Genomic DNA, 13,284 nt, shown 5'->3' on the forward strand with positions numbered 1-13,284 from the left:
TTTCCAATCACATGAATATTCGATTAGAAGCTGTTTTGGACAACTTTTCTTTGTTTCTTTCAAACACTTGGCAGACATCCGTACGACGTCCAGAACACGATGGGAGATGTTTTCTGTGCTGGCGCAGGTTTTCCTTGCCAGACAGAGTGGAAAAGCTTTCTGCTAGGATGTAGACCACAAAAGACGCTAAAGACGAAGGGACGATGCTCTCCGGAGTTAGGCGCCGCTCCCGGGCTTCTTTCGGCAGAAGCCGCGCTAAGAGAGCACTGTGAGCGGTACAAGCGTCTTTGCGCGAAGAAGCCGCTTCTTCGGCTCCGGGAGCCGGAGAGAGCGGCAGCATCGGAAAGGTGAAGAAGGAAGCTGTACAACACTGGGATTGTGTGCGCAGCTTGCCAACTGATAGAAAACAGTACCTTACAACTTTCCTGACTTTTCCAATCACATGAATATTCGATTGGAAGCTGTTTTGGACAACATTTCTTCTCTTCTTGTCAAACACTTGGCAGACCTCCGTACAACGTCCAGAACACGATGGGAGATGTTTTCTGTGCTGGCGCAGGTTTTCCTTGCCAGACAGAGTGGAAAAGCTTTCTGCTAGGATGTAGACCACAAAAGACGCTAAAGACGAAGGTACGATGCTCTCCGGAGCTAAGCACCGCTCCCGGGCTTCTTTCGGCAGAAGCGGCGCTAAGAGAGCACTGTGAGCGGTACAATCGCCTTTGCGCGAAGAAGCCGCTTCTTCGGCTCCGGGAGCCGGAGAGAGCGGCAGCATCGGAAAGGTGAAGAAGGAAGCTGTACAACACTGGGATTGTGTGCGCAGCTTGCCAACTGATAGAAAACAGTACCTTACCACTTTCCTGACTTTTCCAATCACATGAACATTCGATAGGAAGTTATTTTGGACAACTTTTCATTTCTTTATGCAAACACTTGGCAGACCTCCGTACAACGTCCAGAACACGATGGGAGATGTTTTCTGTGCTGGCGCATGTTTTCCTTGTCAGACAGAGTGGAAAAGCTTTCTGCTAGGATGTAGACCACAAAAGACGCTAAAGACGAAGGGACGATGCTCTCCGGAGTTAAGCGCCGCTCCCGGGCTTCTTTCGGCAGAAGCGGCGCTAAGAGAGCACTGTGAGCGGTACAATCGTCTTTGCGCGAAGAAGCCGCTTCTTCGGCTCCGGGAGCCGGAGAGAGCGGCAGCATCGGAAAGGTGAAGAAGGAAGCTGTACAACACTGGGATTGTGTGCGCAGCTTGCCAACTGATAGAAAACAGTACCTTACCACTTTCCTGACTTTTCCAATCACATGAACATTCGATAGGAAGTTATTTTGGACAACTTTTCATTTCTTTATGCAAACACTTGGCAGACCTCCGTGCAACGTCCAGAACACGATGGGAGATGTTTTCTGCGCTGGCGCATGTTTTCCTTGCCAGACAGAGTGGAAAAGCTTTCTGCTAGGATGTAGACCACAAAAGACGCTAAAGACGAAGGTACGATGCTCTCCGGAGTTAAGCGCCGCTCCCGGGCTTCTTTCGGCAGAAGCGGCGCTAAGAGAGCACTGTGAGCGGTACAACCGTCTTTGCGCGAAGAAGCCGCTTCTTCGGCTCCGGGAGCCGGAGAGAGCGGCAGCATCGGAAAGGTGAAGAAGGAAGCTGTACAACACTGGGATTGTGTGCGCAGCTTGCCAACTGATAGAAAACAGTACCTTACCACTTTCCTGACTTTTCCAATCACATGAACATTCGATAGGAAGTTATTTTGGACAACTTTTCATTTCTTTATGCAAACACTTGGCAGACCTCCGTGCAACGTCCAGAACACGATGGGAGATGTTTTCTGCGCTGGCGCATGTTTTCCTTGCCAGACAGAGTGGAAAAGCTTTCTGCTAGGATGTAGACCACAAGAGACGCTAAAGACGAAGGTACGAGGCTCTCCGGAGCTAAGCACCGCTCCCGGGCTTCTTTCGGCAGAAGCGGCGCTAAGAGAGCACTGTGAGCGGTACAATCGTCTTTGCGCGAAGAAGCCGCTTCTTCGGCTCCGGGAGCCGGAGAGAGCGGCAGCATCGGAAAGGTGAAGAAGGAAGCTGTACAACACTGGGATTGTGTGCGCAGCTTGCCAACTGATAGAAAACAGTACCTTACACTTTCCTGACGTTTCCAATCACATGAATATTCGATTGGAAGCTGTTTTGGACAACTTTTCTTTGTTTCTTTCAAACACTTGGCAGACCTCCGTACAACGTCCAGAACACGATGGGAGATGTTTTCTGTGCTGGCGCAGGTTTTCCTTGCCAGACAGAGTGGAAAAGCTTTCTGCTAGGATGTAGACCACAAAAGACGCTAAAGACGAAGGGACGATGCTCTCCGGAGTTAAGCGCCGCTCCCGGGCTTCTTTCGGCAGAAGCCGCGCTAAGAGAGCACTGTGAGCGGTACAAGCGTCTTTGCGCGAAGAAGCCGCTTCTTCGGCTCCGGGAGCCGGAGAGAGCGGCAGCATCGGAAAGGTGAAGAAGGAAGCTGTACAACACTGGGATTGTGTGCGCAGCTTGCCAACTGATAGAAAACAGTACCTTACCACTTTCCTGACTTTTCCAATCACATGAATATTCGATTGGAATCTGTTTTGGACAACATTTCTTCTCTTCTTGTCAAACACTTGGCAGACCTCCGTACAACGTCCAGAAGACGATGGGAGATGTTTTCTGTGCTGGCGCATGTTTTCCTTGCCAGACAGAGTGGAAAAGCTTTCTGCTAGGATGTAGACCACAAAAGACGCTAAAGACGAAGGTACGATGCTCTCCGGAGCTAAGCGCCGCTCCCGGGCTTCTTTCGGCAGAAGCCGCGCTAAGAGAGCACTGTGAGCGGTACAATCGTCTTTGCGCGAAGAAGCCGCTTCTTCGGCTCCGGGAGCCGGAGAGAGCGGCAGCATCGGAAAGGTGAAGAAGGAAGCTGTACAACACTGGGATTGTGTGCGCAGCTTGCCAACTGATAGAAAACAGTACCTTACCACTTTCCTGACTTTTCCAATCACATGAACATTCGATAGGAAGTTATTTTGGACAACTTTTCATTTCTTTATGCAAACACTTGGCAGACCTCCGTGCAACGTCCAGAACACGATGGGAGATGTTTTCTGTGCTGGCGCATGTTTTCCTTGCCAGACAGAGTGGAAAAGCTTTCTGCTAGGATGTAGACCACAAAAGACGCTAAAGACGAAGGGACGATGCTCTCCGGAGTTAAGCGCCGCTCCCGGGCTTCTTTCGGCAGAAGCGGCGCTAAGAGAGCACTGTGAGCGGTACAATCGCCTTTGCGCGAAGAAGCCGCTTCTTCGGCTCCGGGAGCCGGAGAGAGCGGCAGCATCGGAAAGGTGAAGAAGGAAGCTGTACAACACTGGGATTGTGTGCGCAGCTTGCCAACTGATAGAAAACAGTACCTTACCACTTTCCTGACTTTTCCAATCACATGAACATTCGATAGGAAGTTATTTTGGACAACTTTTCATTTCTTTATGCAAACACTTGGAAGACCTCCGTGCAACGTCCAGAACACGATGGGAGATGTTTTCTGTGCTGGCGCATGTTTTCCTTGCCAGACAGAGTGGAAAAGCTTTCTGCTAGGATGTAGACCACAAAAGACGCTAAAGACGAAGGGACGATGCTCTCCGGAGTTAAGCGCCGCTCCCGGGCTTCTTTCGGCAGAAGCGGCGCTAAGAGAGCACTGTGAGCGGTACAATCGTCTTTGCGCGAAGAAGCCGCTTCTTCGGCTCCGGGAGCCGGAGAGAGCGGCAGCATCGGAAAGGTGAAGAAGGAAGCTGTACAACACTGGGATTGTGTGCGCAGCTTGCCAACTGATAGAAAACAGTACCTTACCACTTTTCTGACTTTTCCAATCACATGAACATTCGATAGGAAGTTATTTTGGACAACTTTTCATTTCTTTATGCAAACACTTGGCAGACCTCCGTGCAACGTCCAGAACACGATGGGAGATGTTTTCTGCGCTGGCGCAGGTTTTCCTTGCCAGACTGAGTGGAAAAGCTTTCTGCTAGGATGTAGACCACAAAAGATGCTAAAGACGAAGGGACGAGGCTCTCCGGAGTTAAGCGCCGCTCCCGGGCTTCTTTCGGCAGAAGCGGCGCTAAGAGAGCACTGTGAGCGGTACAATCGTCGTTGCGCGAAGAAGCCGCTTCTTCGGCTCCAGGAGCCGGAGAGAGCGGCAGCATCGGAAAGGTGAAGAAGGAAGCTGTACAACACTGGGTTTGTGTGCGCAGCTTGCCAACTGATAGAAAACAGTACCTAACCACTTTCCTGACTTTTCCAATCACATGAATATTCGATTGGAAGCTGTTTTGGACAACTTTTCTTTGTTTCTTTCAAACACTTGGCAGACCTCCGTACAACGTCCAGAACACGATGGGAGATGTTTTCTGTGCTGGCGCATGTTTTCCTTGCCAGACAGAGTGGAAAAGCTTTCTGCTAGGATGTAGACCACAAAAGACGCTAAAGACGAAGGGACGATGCTCTCCGGAGCTAAGCGCCGCTCCCGGGCTTCTTTCGGCAGAAGCCGCGCTAAGAGAGCACTGTGAGCGGTACAATCGTCTTTGCGCGAAGAAGCCGCTTCTTCGGCTCCGGGAGCCGGAGAGAGCGGCAGCATCGGAAAGGTGAAGAAGGAAGCTGTACAACACTGGGATTGTGTGCGCAGCTTGCCAACTGATAGAAAACAGTACCTTACCACTTTCCTGACTTTTCCAATCACATGAATATTCGATAGGAAGTTATTTTGGACAACTTTTCATTTCTTTATGCAAACACTTGGCAGACCTCCGTGCAACGTCCAAAACACGATGGGAGATGTTTTCTGTGCTGGTGCAGGTTTTCCTTACCAGACTTAGTGGAAAAGCTTTCTGCTAGGATGTAGACCACAAAAGACGCTAAAGACGAAGGGACGATGCTCTCCGGAGCTAAGCACCGCTCCCGGGCTTCTTTCGGCAGAAGCGGCGCTAAGAGAGCACTGTGAGCGGTACAATCGCCTTTGCGCGAAGAAGCCGCTTCTTCGGCTCCGGGAGCCGGAGAGAGCGGCAGCATCGGAAAGGTGAAGAAGGAAGCTGTACAACACTGGGATTGTGTGCGCAGCTTGCCAACTGATAGAAAACCGTACCTTACCACTTTCCTGACTTTTCCAATCACATGAACATTCGATAGGAAGTTATTTTGGACAACTTTTCATTTCTTTATGCAAACACTTGGCAGACCTCCGTGCAACGTCCAGAACACGATGGGAGATGTTTTCTGCGCTGGCGCATGTTTTCCTTGCCAGACTGAGTGGAAAAGATTTCTGCTAGGATGTAGACCACAAGAGACGCTAAAGACGAAGGTACGAGGCTCTCCGGAGCTAAGCACCGCTCCCGGGCTTCTTTCGGCAGAAGCGGCGCTAAGAGAGCACTGTGAGCGGTACAATCGTCTTTGCGCGAAGAAGCCGCTTCTTCGGCTCCGGGAGCCGGAGAGAGCGGCAGCATCGGAAAGGTGAAGAAGGAAGCTGTACAACACTGGGATTGTGTGCGCAGCTTGCCAACTGATAGAAAACAGTACCTAACCACTTTCCTGACTTTTCCAATCACATGAATATTCGATTGGAAGCTGTTTTGGACAACTTTTCTTTGTTTCTTTCAAACACTTGGCAGACCTCCGTACAACGTCCAGAACACGATGGGAGATGTTTTCTGTGCTGGCGCATGTTTTCCTTGCCAGACAGAGTGGAAAAGCTTTCTGCTAGGATGTAGACCACAAAAGACGCTAAAGACGAAGGGACGATGCTCTCCGGAGCTAAGCGCCGCTCCCGGGCTTCTTTCGGCAGAAGCCGCGCTAAGAGAGCACTGTGAGCGGTACAATCGTCTTTGCGCGAAGAAGCCGCTTCTTCGGCTCCGGGAGCCGGAGAGAGCGGCAGCATCGGAAAGGTGAAGAAGGAAGCTGTACAACACTGGGATTGTGTGCGCAGCTTGCCAACTGATAGAAAACAGTACCTTACCACTTTCCTGACTTTTCCAATCACATGAATATTCGATAGGAAGTTATTTTGGACAACTTTTCATTTCTTTATGCAAACACTTGGCAGACCTCCGTGCAACGTCCAAAACACGATGGGAGATGTTTTCTGTGCTGGCGCAGGTTTTCCTTACCAGACTTAGTGGAAAAGCTTTCTGCTAGGATGTAGACCACAAAAGACGCTAAAGACGAAGGGACGATGCTCTCCGGAGCTAAGCACCGCTCCCGGGCTTCTTTCGGCAGAAGCGGCGCTAAGAGAGCACTGTGAGCGGTACAATCGCCTTTGCGCGAAGAAGCCGCTTCTTCGGCTCCGGGAGCCGGAGAGAGCGGCAGCATCGGAAAGGTGAAGAAGGAAGCTGTACAACACTGGGATTGTGTGCGCAGCTTGCCAACTGATAGAAAACCGTACCTTACCACTTTCCTGACTTTTCCAATCACATGAACATTCGATAGGAAGTTATTTTGGACAACTTTTCATTTCTTTATGCAAACACTTGGCAGACCTCCGTGCAACGTCCAGAACACGATGGGAGATGTTTTCTGCGCTGGCGCATGTTTTCCTTGCCAGACTGAGTGGAAAAGATTTCTGCTAGGATGTAGACCACAAGAGACGCTAAAGACGAAGGTACGAGGCTCTCCGGAGCTAAGCACCGCTCCCGGGCTTCTTTCGGCAGAAGCGGCGCTAAGAGAGCACTGTGAGCGGTACAATCGTCTTTGCGCGAAGAAGCCGCTTCTTCGGCTCCGGGAGCCGGAGAGAGCGGCAGCATCGGAAAGGTGAAGAAGGAAGCTGTACAACACTGGGATTGTGTGCGCAGCTTGCCAACTGATAGAAAACAGTACCTAACCACTTTCCTGACTTTTCCAATCACATGAATATTCGATTGGAAGCTGTTTTGGACAACTTTTCTTTGTTTCTTTCAAACACTTGGCAGACCTCCGTACAACGTCCAGAACACGATGGGAGATGTTTTCTGTGCTGGCGCATGTTTTCCTTGCCAGACAGAGTGGAAAAGCTTTCTGCTAGGATGTAGACCACAAAAGACGCTAAAGACGAAGGGACGATGCTCTCCGGAGCTAAGCGCCGCTCCCGGGCTTCTTTCGGCAGAAGCCGCGCTAAGAGAGCACTGTGAGCGGTACAATCGTCTTTGCGCGAAGAAGCCGCTTCTTCGGCTCCGGGAGCCGGAGAGAGCGGCAGCATCGGAAAGGTGAAGAAGGAAGCTGTACAACACTGGGATTGTGTGCGCAGCTTGCCAACTGATAGAAAACAGTACCTTACCACTTTCCTGACTTTTCCAATCACATGAATATTCGATAGGAAGTTATTTTGGACAACTTTTCATTTCTTTATGCAAACACTTGGCAGACCTCCGTGCAACGTCCAGAACACGATGGGAGATGTTTTCTGTGCTGGCGCAGGTTTTCCTTGCCAGACTGAGTGGAAAAGCTTTCTGCTAGGATGTAGACCACAAAAGACGCTAAAGACGAAGGGACGATGCTCTCCGGAGCTAAGCACCGCTCCCGGGCTTCTTTCGGCAGAAGCGGCGCTAAGAGAGCACTGTGAGCGGTACAATCGCCTTTGCGCGAAGAAGCCGCTTCTTCGGCTCCGGGAGCCGGAGAGAGCGGCAGCATCGGAAAGGTGAAGAAGGAAGCTGTACAACACTGGGATTGTGTGCGCAGCTTGCCACCTGATAGAAAACCGTACCTTACCACTTTCCTGACTTTTCCAATCACATGAACATTCGATAGGAAGTTATTTTGGACAACTTTTCATTTCTTTATGCAAACACTTGGCAGACCTCCGTGCAACGTCCAGAACACGATGGGAGATGTTTTCTGCGCTGGCGCATGTTTTCCTTGCCAGACTGAGTGGAAAAGCTTTCTGCTAGGATGTAGACCACAAGAGACGCTAAAGACGAAGGTACGAGGCTCTCCGGAGCTAAGCACCGCTCCCGGGCTTCTTTCGGCAGAAGCGGCGCTAAGAGAGCACTGTGAGCGGTACAATCGTCTTTGCGCGAAGAAGCCGCTTCTTCGGCTCCGGGAGCCGGAGAGAGCGGCAGCATCGGAAAGGTGAAGAAGGAAGCTGTACAACACTGGGATTGTGTGCGCAGCTTGCCAACTGATAGAAAACAGTACCTTACCACTTTCCTGACGTTTCCAATCACATGAATATTCGATTGGAAGCTGTTTTGTACAACTTTTCTTTGTTTCTTTCAAACACTTGGCAGACCTCCGTACAACGTCCAGAACACGATGGGAGATGTTTTCTGTGCTGGCGCAGGTTTTCCTTGCCAGACAGAGTGGAAAAGCTTTCTGCTAGGATGTAGACCACAAAAGACGCTAAAGATGAAGGGACGATGCTCTCCGGAGTTAAGCGCCGCTCCCGGGCTTCTTTTGGCAGAAGCCGCGCTAAGAGAGCACTGTGAGCGGTACAAGCGTCTTTGCGCGAAGAAGCCGCTTCTTCGGCTCCGGGAGCCGGAGAGAGCGGCAGCATCGGAAAGGTGAAGAAGGAAGCTGTACAACACTGGGATTGTGTGCGCCGCTTGCCAACTGATAGAAAACAGTACCTTACCACTTTCCTGACTTTTCCAATCACATGAATATTCGATTGGAAGCTGTTTTGGACAACATTTCTTCTCTTCTTGTCAAACACTTGGCAGACCTCCGTACAACGTCCAGAACACGATGGGAGATGTTTTCTGTGCTGGCGCAGGTTTTCCTTGCCAGACAGAGTGGAAAAGCTTTCTGCTACGATGTAGACCACAAAAGACGCTAAAGACGAAGGTACGATGCTCTCCGGAGCTAAGCACCGCTCCCGGGCTTCTTTCGGCAGAAGCGGCGCTAAGAGAGCACTGTGAGCGGTACAATCGCCTTTGCGCGAAGAAGCCGCTTCTTCGGCTCCGGGAGCCGGAGAGAGCGGCAGCATCGGAAAGGTGAAGAAGGAAGCTGTACAACACTGGGATTGTGTGCGCAGCTTGCCAACTGATAGAAAACAGTACCTTACCACTTTCCTGACTTTTCCAATCACATGAACATTCGATAGGAAGTTATTTTGGACAACTTTTCTTTGTTTCTTTCAAACACTTGGCAGACCTCCGTACAACGTCCAGAACACGATGGGAGATGTTTTCTGTGCTGGCGCATGTTTTCCTTGTCAGACAGAGTGGAAAAGCTTTCTGCTAGGATGTAGACCACAAGAGACGCTAAAGACGAAGGGACGATGCTCTCCGGAGCTAAGCGCCGCTCCCGGGCTTCTTTCGGCAGAAGCGGCGCTAAGAGAGCACTGTGAGCGGTACAATCGCCTTTTCGCGAAGAAGCCGCTTCTTCGGCTCCGGGAGCCGGAGAGAGCGGCAGCATCGGAAAGGTGAAGAAGGAAGCTGTACAACACTGGGATTGTGTGCGCAGCTTGCCAACTGATAGAAAACAGTACCTTACCACTTTCCTGACTTTTCCAATCACATGAACATTCGATAGGAAGTTATTTTGGACAACTTTTCATTTCTTTATGCAAACACTTGGCAGACCTCCGTGCAACGTCCAGAACACGATGGGAGATGTTTTCTGCGCTGGCGCATGTTTTCCTTTCCAGACTGAGTGGAAAAGCTTTCTGCTAGGATGTAGACCACAAGAGACGCTAAAGACGAAGGTACGAGGCTCTCCGGAGCTAAGCACCGCTCCCGGGCTTCTTTCGGCAGAAGCGGCGCTAAGAGAGCACTGTGAGCGGTACAATCGTCTTTGCGCGAAGAAGCCGCTTCTTCGGCTCCGGGACCCGGAGAGAGCGGCAGCATCGCAAAGGTGAAGAAGGAAGCTGTACAACACTGGGATTGTGTGCGCAGCTTGCCAACTGATAGAAAACAGTACCTTACCACTTTCCTGACTTTTCCAATCACATGAATATTCGATTGGAAGCTGTTTTGGACAACTTTTCTTTGTTTCTTTCAAACACTTGGCAGACCTCCGTGCAACGTCCAGAACACGATGGGAGATGTTTTCTGTGCTGGCGCATGTTTTCCTTGCCAGACAGAGTGGAAAAGCTTTCTGCTAGGATGTAGACCACAAAAGACGCTAAAGACGAAGGTACGATGCTCTCCGGAGCTAAGCGCCGCTCCCGGGCTTCTTTCGGCAGAAGCGGCGCTAAGAGAGCACTGTGAGCGGTACAATCGTCTTTGCGCGAAGAAGCCGCTTCTTCGGCTCCGGGAGCCGGAGAGAGCGGCAGCATCGGAAAGGTGAAGAAGGAAGCTGTACAACACTGGGATTGTGTGCGCAGCTTGCCAACTGATAGAAAACAGTACCTTACCACTTTCCTGACTTTTCCAATCACATGAACATTCGATAGGAAGTTATTTTGGACAACTTTTTTATTGTTTCTTTCAAACACTTGGCAGACCTCCGTGCAACGTCCAGAACACGATGGGAGATGTTTTCTGTGCTCGCGCATGTTTTCCTTGCCAGACAGAGTGGAAAAGCTTTCTGCTAGGATGTAGACCACAAAAGACGCTAAAGACGAAGGGACGATGCTCTCCGGAGCTAAGCGCCGCTCCCGGGCTTCTTTCGGCAGAAGCGGCGCTAAGAGAGCACTGTGAGCGGTACAATCGTCTTTGCGCGAAGAAGCCGCTTCTTCGGCTCCGGGAGCCGGAGAGAGCGGCAGCATCGGAAAGGTGAAGAAGGAAGCTGTACAACACTGGGATTGTGTGCGCAGCTTACCAACTGATAGAAAACAGTACCTTACACTTTCCTGACATTTCCAATCACATGAATATTCGATTGGAAGCTCTTTTGGACAACTTTTCTTTGTTTATTTCAAACACTTGGCAGACCTCCGTACAACGTCCAGAACACGATGGGAGATGTTTTCTGTGCTGGCGCAGGTTTTCCTTGCCAGACAGAGTGGAAAAGCTTTCTGCTAGGATGTAGACCACAAAAGACGCTAAAGACGAAGGGACGATGCTCTCCGGAGTTAAGCGCCGCTCCCGGGCTTCTTTCGGCAGAAGCGGCGCTAAGAGAGCACTGTGAGCGGTACAATCGTCTTTGCGCGAAGAAGCCGCTTCTTCGGCTCCGGGAGCCGGAGAGAGCGGCAGCATCGGAAAGGTGAAGAAGGAAGCTGTACAACACTGGGATTGTGTGCGCAGCTTGCCAACTGATAGAAAACAGTACCTTACCACTTTCCTGACTTTTCCAATCACATGAACATTCGATAGGAAGTTATTTGGACAACTTTTCATTTCTTTATGCAAACACTTGGCAGACCTCTGTACAACGTCCAGAACACGATGGGAGATGTTTTCTGTGCTGGCGCAGGTTTTCCTTGCCAGACTGAGTGGAAAAGTTTTCTGCAAGGATGTAGACCACAAAAGACGCTAAAGTCGAAGGTACGAGGCTCTCCGGAGCTAAGCTCCGCTCCCGGGCTTCTTTCGGCAGAAGCGGCGCTAAGAGAGCACTGTGAGCGGTACAATCGTCTTTGCGCGAAGAAGCCGCTTCTTCGGCTCCGGGAGCCGGAGAGAGCGGCAGCATCGGAAAGGTGAAGAAGGAAGCTGTACAACACTGGGATTGTGTGCGCAGCTTGCCAACTGATAGAAAACAGTACCTTACACTTTCCTGACGTTTCCAATCACATGAATATTCGATTGGGAGCTGTTTTGGACAACTTTTCTTTGTTTCTTTCAAACACTTGGCAGACCTCCGTGCAATGTCCAGAACACGATGGGAGATGTTTTCTGTGCTGGCGCATGTTTTCCTTGCCAGACAGAGTGGAAAAGCTTTCTGCTAGGATGTAGACCACAAAAGACGCTAAAGACGAAGGTACGATGCTCTCCGGAGCTAAGCACCGCTCCCGGGCTTCTTTCGGCAGAAGCGGCGCTAAGAGAGCACTGTGAGCGGTACAATCGCCTTTGCGCGAAGAAGCCGCTTCTTCGGCTCCGGGAGCCGGAGAGAGCGGCAGCATCGGAAAGGTGAAGAAGGAAGCTGTACAACACTGGGATTGTGTGCGCAGCTTGCCAACTGATAGGAAACAGTACCTTACCACTTTCCAGACTTTTCCAATCACATGAACATTCGATAGGAAGTTATTTTGGACAACTTTTCATTTCTTTATGCAAACACTTGGCAGACCTCCGTGCAACGTCCAGAACACGATGGGAGATGTTTTCTGCGCTGGCGCAGGTTTTCCTTGCCAGACTGAGTGGAAAAGCTTTCTGCTACGATGTAGACCACAAGAGACGCTAAAGACGAAGGTACGAGGCTCTCCGGAGCTAAGCACCGCTCCCGGGCTTCTTTCGGCAGAAGCGGCGCTAAGAGAGCACTGTGAGCGGTACAATCGTCTTTGCGCGAAGAAGCCGCTTCTTCGGCTCCGGGAGCCGGAGAGAGCGGCAGCATCGGAAAGGTGAAGAAGGAAGCTGTACAACACTGGGATTGTGTGCGCAGCTTGCCAACTGATAGAAAACAGTACCTTACACTTTCCTGACGTTTCCAATCACATGAATATTCGATTGGAAGCTGTTTTGGACAACTTTTCTTTGTTTCTTTCAAACACTTGGCAGACATCCGTACAACGTCCAGAACACGATGGGAGATGTTTTCTGTGCTGGCGCAGGTTTTCCTTGCCAGACAGAGTGGAAAAGCTTTCTGCTAGGATGTAGACCACAAAAGACGCTAAAGACGAAGGGACGATGCTCTCCGGAGTTAAGCGCCGCTCCCGGGCTTCTTTCGGCAGAAGCCGCGCTAAGAGAGCACTGTGAGCGGTACAAGCGTCTTTGCGCGAAGAAGCCGCTTCTTCGGCTCCGGGAGCCGGAGAGAGCGGCAGCATCGGAAAGGTGAAGAAGGAAGCTGTACAACACTGGGATTGTGTGCGCAGCTTGCCAACTGATAGAAAACAGTACCTTACCACTTTCCTGACTTTTCCAATCACATGAATATTCGATTGGAAGCTGTTTTGGACAACATTTCTTCTCTTCTTGTCAAACACTTGGCAGACCTCCGTACAACGTCCAGAACACGATGGGAGATGTTTTCTGTGCTGGCGCATGTTTTCCTTGCCAGACAGAGTGGAAAAGCTTTCTGCTAGGATGTAGACCACAAAAGACGCTAAAGACGAAGGTACGATGCTCTCCGGAGCTAAGCACCGCTCCCGGGCTTCTTTCGGCAGAAGCGGCGCTAAGAGAGCACTGTGAGCGGTACAACCGTCTTTGCGCGAAGAAGCCGCTTCTTCGGCTCCGGGAGCCGGAGAGAGCGGCAGCATCGGAAAGGTGAAGA

The sequence above is a fragment of the Ammospiza nelsoni genome, chromosome 12 (assembly GCF_027579445.1).
Source record: "Ammospiza nelsoni isolate bAmmNel1 chromosome 12, bAmmNel1.pri, whole genome shotgun sequence".
NCBI lineage: Eukaryota > Metazoa > Chordata > Aves > Passeriformes > Passerellidae > Ammospiza > Ammospiza nelsoni.